Raw genomic sequence first — 6744 nt, 5'->3', positions numbered from 1 at the left:
TCGCTCAACACGAGCCCCCTTCAAACGAGAGGGAAAAGCTCTGCTTTGTGGAAGTTAGTTACTTAAAGCGACAGAGCCCCCCAGATAAGGATCTGGTCACGGAAAACTTGTGGCACAGAGTAAATGGAGATACCTTTGTACAATTTTAACACCATTACCCAAGGTTTATCAGATTTAATGAGCCATGAATGTGAAGTGAAATTTTCAGCTCACAGGAGCAGCTGACAACATCTCCACAGTAGCCTTGGCCCTTCCAGTGGCCATGAAACACTATTAAAAACACTTATTAACCTGCAAAGGAGGATCATTAAAAATGTAAAAACATTAGGTAAACATTGCACCACACTTTGCATTATTACTTTTTGAATAAAGGAATTGCTTTTTCTGCTCCGGTTTTCCATTCATATTCATTGAAAGGTATCTTTTGTAACCGGAGTGACAGAATCTACATTTAATTATCATTTCCACAGCCCTGAAATATGGAGCAAATTTATGTTTAAGTAGCATTAGTCCCGCACGGCCTGAGACGCTTTGCCTGGTGCAGTCATCATTTTTTTTTTTCCCCCTCTCCTTTTTCTGGAAGGTGAAAAACACCTTAGCTGTTCCAAGCTTTGAAAACAGAGCCACCCCTAAAACCATCAGAGCTGGCGGCAGAGAGATGTGTGCAGAGAATTCTCAAGGAGCAGAGACCCTCAGGCTACGCAGATTCTGTTTCCCCCTTACTGGCTTCCAAAAACAAAGGAATTCCAGAGAAAATCAGGGCAGGACCTCACCCCGAGCCAACGCTGCTGCTGCTGCTGCTACCCCCACCGTCCTCTTTTTTTTGCTCTCACACACACACGCACACACACACACAAACACACAGCAAAGCAAAGGTGATTTCATGCAGCCACCAATGAGACACACCTCCTCTCTTGTTATACAACCATGCTGATGTGATTTCCGGGGAGACATGGCAAGGAGAAGAGGGGTGGGTGTGTGTGTAAATGTGTGGGGGTAGGTAACACACGGTTTGGCCCAAATTCATAATTCAGCCATGTCTGTCTGCTGTTGTTGTTGTTGTTGTTGTTGTTGACCAATGCTAACCAGCGCAGACTTCACCATTCAGACTGTAGCCAGACATATAAGCGGGAAATTGAGCAACAGCCCCCCCCCCCCCCCCCCCCCCACTTCTCCAGAGTCAGACATGAAACGTGTGATGTCCTCACGTGTATCTTTAACAATGTCAACACATGCCATTCAGCTTCCACTCAGCTCCCACCGGGCAGCCAAGTAAAGGTTACAGGATGGCTGCGAAAGCAATATGGCTGAGATGTGTAATAACTGTATTAGCTGCTGCTAATGTACGTAATCTGGAGTAATGGGTAGTTGTTGGGATAGGAGCACACTCAGGGGCTCTTAACACGTTTCATTACTGCTTTCTACTGGATATGTTACTTGAAAAGTGACTGAAGAAATGTGAAAAAATAAAGTAATCTAGGGTGTTTTCAAAATAAAAGTTAGCAAGTTACTTAAAACTTTAACTATTACAACAAAATTGAAACAAGATTAAAGCCAGAGGACCAGCAGAGTCATTAGCATTCATCAACTTGGAGCTACGGATGTCTGTACACAATTTCACTTAATCTAATAGTTGTTCAGCGTGGACTAAAGTGATTCAGCATCATTCCACGAGGCGAAATGTGCGAGTGAGTTAGACATATTTTCGGTGCAGACCATTCCTCTTCTTGTCACTGAGACATTTAACAGTGTTTTTGGAACTGCAAAAATAAATGGAGCATCAGATCTGGATCTGATGAAATCCACTGCCTCTCCCTCACCCTGTGTGCCTCACCTCGCTCATATCTCACAATTTAGTCATTTCTACAAAATGTATACTGCAAAGGATGCTAGATATGCAAAACACGTACATCAAAACATATTTAAGTTCAAGTAAAAAATGTGTTTATTGCCATTACTTTCAAAAATGTATGCGATATGTCTTTATTTGTTAAATGTAATCTTTAGTATTTCAAATCAGAACTCTCTTTGCTTCTATTGTTTCTCGCACACATATTTGTGAATAGTAACCCAGCATCCTTTAAAATCATAAAACACAGGGACCCTTGTTGTTTTGTCAATAATGTTTGCCAGATAATTAAAGAGCCCTGGGAGACAATGATAAACATTGTTTAGAGGCTGATCCCTGGCAAGCACCAAGCAGTGTATCATTGCTGTCTCCGGAATACACACGATTAGCCCGCTCTCATTACTGATATGATAAATGACGGCTTCCACCGTGGCTTTGGCTTGCTGGGAGGACGTACTTGTAACAGGAAGATTAGAAAAAAAAAGTAGTGAAACACATTGCTCCCGTAATAGACCTGGGATAAACGAGGGAGATGGGTTATCTGCAGTGCGATTGCAGATAATGTTTGTGATATTCACAAAGTCAGGTCTGCAGCCAGTTATAGTACTTTCAACCATATATTATAAATTGCTGAGATCACTGTTTAATAAAGTGGACTTCTTTATTTGTTTCTCTCCTCGCCACAGTCCCACCTTCTCCCTCTCCCTCTCTCCCTCTCTCTCTCTCTCTCCCTCTCTCTCTCACTCTGTGAAGTTAATGCTGCAGCTCAGCCCCGGCCCACCAGCCCGTCTCTCTTTACAGTAGCTGTATCCACACAGAGGTTTAAAATATGCCCCTTTATCTGAGCCGCCCAGGCGGGAAAATGAAAGGGATGTCAGTCCTTAGAACCCTGGGAAAGCGCCTGGCTCAACTGCCAGTGTCAAAACCAAGGGGAGGGCACCAAGCGGGCAAACACACTGCACACAACAGTAATAGACTTTTTCTGTCACTGAGCAATGTCGAAAAAAGCAGTAAGAAAACAGTCTTGGTAGGGTAGTGGAGCTCAAGATTACATGCCAATATGGTTTGAGAGGCTCTCCATAACAACCGCAACTGGCTTCATTAACAGACCAAAAGCGCAAGTGAAAAATCAACAGCTAGTGTGCAGCCGTCCCCTTGTCTGCAAAAACACTTCTTTGCATGTTAATATGCAGCTCTGCAGAGAAAAACAAAAGACACTGCTCGATATCCAGCACATTTCAGCCTTTGCACTCTGTGCATGTGTAAGAATTAGTGTTGTGTGAGAGCAAATATTGCACGATGGCGTCTCCCCCTCATAACTGACATCGCAGGCGAAGAATAAATGCTGTCCCTTTGCATTAGTAAATCCTGGTTAATTTACTTTGTCGGAAAACAAGGAAGTATGCATCCCTGGAGGCCATGTTGGAGACAATTCGACCGCCTTCAGAGAATCTCTGCCATCACTCTCCATCTCCCACGCAACCTCCACCAGAAAATCAACATCACCGTGCACTCTGAGAAACAACAGTGCCGACTAGACAAGAGACTGTTTATAGCACAAATGATATTATAAACACAGCTTGTGGCGTATTATCTTTAGAAAACGATTCATTATAGGCTATAAGCTAGAAAGATTTGCATCATGCTGAGAAGAGGGTAGCTAAAGTGTATGTAAAAATGAATTCTCATAATCTGGAATCCTCTTCAAAACGCATTTGCTGTTTGAAAACATGACAGGTTTAACTTATTGACTCAACCCAGCAGGCACGGCTCTTTGCTGCACTGGTTAGTCTTAATACCTGGCATGAACTCAAGCGCCGGGCAAGCTTGCACGAGAGCGAGCCCGAGCACAGTCCTGAGTGGCTGTCTAGCAAATGAACCCATGTGGGACACTGTGTAAGGTGTGAAGACCTCTTGGAGGAGGCTGCAGTCTGTGCTGGCTTGCAGGCATGCACCGGTATCAGGAGAGACAAGGCAAACACGGCAGATCAGTGCTGAAACCGTAAACCCACTGACCCAGCATGAAGAGGGAGAGGGGACTAATTAGTGACTGTACTTACAACTCAAAAGGAGAGGGAGAGAGACGAGGAGAAAANNGGAAAAGGGGGGGGGGGGGGAGCACACACACACACACACACACACACACAGAGCACGCAGTTGGAGGATGAGGACAATGAGTTTGTTTAGCTTAAACAGGATTTACAAGCCAAACAGACACACGCCAACGCCACTCACTCAGACACATACTATCTTTTTTTTCCCTCACTATCGCTACCCCCTTTTCTCTTTCTCGCTCACGTCACAGACACAGACACACAGCTGAGACAGGCTCTGTGAGGATTTCATCAGCAGTAAAAAAGAAATAAATAAATAAAAAGTGAGGGTAATTGCTTGCGATGGTGAGAAGTCTTGAGTGCAGGCGGCAGCGGTGGGCGAATGGATGGATGGATAGAGGGAACATTTTGTTCCTCCTGTGCGGGCTTCGACTCTCATATTGTTCCTGGTGAGGCCGGGTGTCATTTATGATTCAAGGGCCCCCAGCCTCTCAACGGATGGGAACGGGACATGGCCATTGTGACGTCCCCTGCACTCGTTTCTCAAAGAACATCAAATCAAACATGCATGAGACGGTGACAGGGGCGGGCCAGTAACTTTCTCTCTTCACTCTCTCTCCCTCTCAGCACGCTGTTTCACTCTCTTGTCTCAGAAAAAAAGAAAAAAAAAAAGCACTTAGAAGACTGCGCCTCCCCGATGTTGGGAGAGCTCAAGGTTGAAGCGACGGCTCTTCAGAAACGGGAGTTAAGTTGATGTTTTGCCTACACACACCACTTTAACAGATATCCTATAATACAACAACTGACAAAAGACACACATTACACTGATTTAATACGGAGAACTTGTCGGAAGGCTTGTGAGAAGTGGAATACACCTTTTCCAAATTGTTTATTCATTCAAGGAAGGGGTTCGCTGCGTTCACACGTTCCTAAACAGCACCGCCGTGTTCCACACAGCTGAAAGCGGCCCAGCGCAGCTATAGTTCCCGGTTGATTGCCAAACAATGCTGTTTTCTGCTACTTTAGGTTAAAAGGCTAGGACTGAGCTTTATTCACAATGACACTCCTGACTTCTCAGCCACCTAAGGAGTTTAAACCAACCATGTTTCACCCACAAACCGAACCACAGTGCGAGGGTTTGCGGCTTGAAGGACAGGGGAGACAGGCGTGTGGGGGCTGAGGTTTTCTTATCCCTGTGCCTCATGTTGGTCCACTTTTGGCTCTCTTCACCAAACTGATGTCATTACATCTGTTGGGTTGCTTCATTTTCACTTTATTAGTTACACTGCGTTTACCAGGTTGAGGAGAGCTTAACTTCAGACTTATGGGTAGAATTACGACAACGTTTAGGAAGTGGTTAAGTGTCTGACACAAGGGCACAACCTCGGCTCAAACTTGAACATTTCAAGTTGTAACTCCCTCTAAGCCATTATTCTGAAAATTAGACTTTAAAATTCTCTTAGGCAACACAAGTTTTTCCTTATTAAAAAGACCAAAATAGGCACATTCAAAAACAAAGGAGATGAAAAGTACTGCCAAGTTGAACCACAAGTGAGACAGAAAGAGAGAGAACGAGAGTGAGAGAGAGACAGAGACAGAAACAAAGACTGACTTCTGCCCGGGACACGAGTGGGTGGGTTCGGGCTGATGGCGAGACACCAGACTACAAGAATCCACGTCAAGTGAACAGGCAGAAAGTGTTTCACAGCGCCCCTCAAACCAACACGAACAGTTAGATGAAATGTCGGGCTGTCAAAACATTGATTAGCGTTCGCCAGGTTTTAAGCACTTAGCAGGCTGCAGCTGTGCCGACACGCAGTAAACAGCAGCAAAGACTGTGCAACTTGGTAAATTGCTGAGTAACAAAAAGCTAATTACTCAGACACGAGTAATTAGTTGTTTTTCCTGTACATGCATCTAATCAGTGTTAGCTCGCTGCTTCACAAAAGTGCAAAGATAGGGAGGAAGGTGCCTTCGCTGCCTTACTGCCTCCTGTGAATAATCATCTTGAGAGTATAGAGAATAGCCGCAGGTGTCTGAGACTGATACTTGAATCTGTGATATAACTTGTTGCAGCCTGATTTATTAAAAAGGACTAGAAGATAATAAAAGGTTCAACGTTATGAGCTCTTATTTTTGAAAACTGATATAAATATCAAATATATAAGCCATATTGGCCAATTTTGTGGCTAGAAGAGAGAAATCCCTCCATTCTGTCTCCTTGTTTGGTTTAGGGAACAAACATATTGTTGCATATCAACATACGTCCTCTTCCCCAAGCTGCAACTCGTAGCGCTGCCAGCGCATGTGTTTGCATTTCTGTCCCTCCGATTAAGATTTCTCCCGGCATGTTTCCGGCATCATCTCCTTCACGTTATGGCACCAAGGGCCAGACAATCCAGCACACTTGCACTTGCACCCAGCGCCTTCTTAAAGAGTCTTAAAACCTAAATTTGATTTGAAAGTGAGTCTACTGGAGCCTTTAGCCTGTTTAGTGAATCAGACACTCTTCTGTCTTGTCTCGCAGCCTGGCTGGCTGGTTGCTGAGAGGCCCCATGAGGGACAACAGAAAGAAAGAAAACTCACACATGCACACACTCACACACACACACACACACACACACCCCAACACAACACACACACAGACAAACACACACTTCCAAGTTTCAAACAGTTGCAGATGGCTTTAATTCCTCGCCCTCTTTCTTTCACAATTTATCAGGTAACCTACTCTGAACGAGCGTGCCTTGTTTTCATGCTTTGCTGAGATGACTTAACGCTGCTCGGATTCACCAGAAGGGGAGAAAAAATAAAAGTCGAACAGCACTCATTAATGTGGTG

The 6744-nt window shown here is 44.5% G+C and overlaps 1 protein-coding gene across 2 annotated transcripts in view; it reads right to left on the bottom strand.

Annotated features, from left to right (window-relative positions):
- The window catches only part of zmiz1a (zinc finger, MIZ-type containing 1a), a 94278-nt gene that overhangs the window by 87203 nt on the left and 331 nt on the right, over window positions 1-6744 (bottom strand). The gene's annotated exons all lie outside the window — the stretch shown is intronic.

This window comes from Morone saxatilis, unplaced genomic scaffold (genome assembly GCF_004916995.1).
Source record: "Morone saxatilis isolate NCDOM2014 unplaced genomic scaffold, NCSU_SB_2.0 Contig19, whole genome shotgun sequence".
Lineage (NCBI taxonomy): Eukaryota > Metazoa > Chordata > Actinopteri > Moronidae > Morone > Morone saxatilis.
The sequence above is the reverse complement of the archived record's forward strand: the minus strand, read 5'-3'. Positions and strand labels throughout refer to the sequence as shown.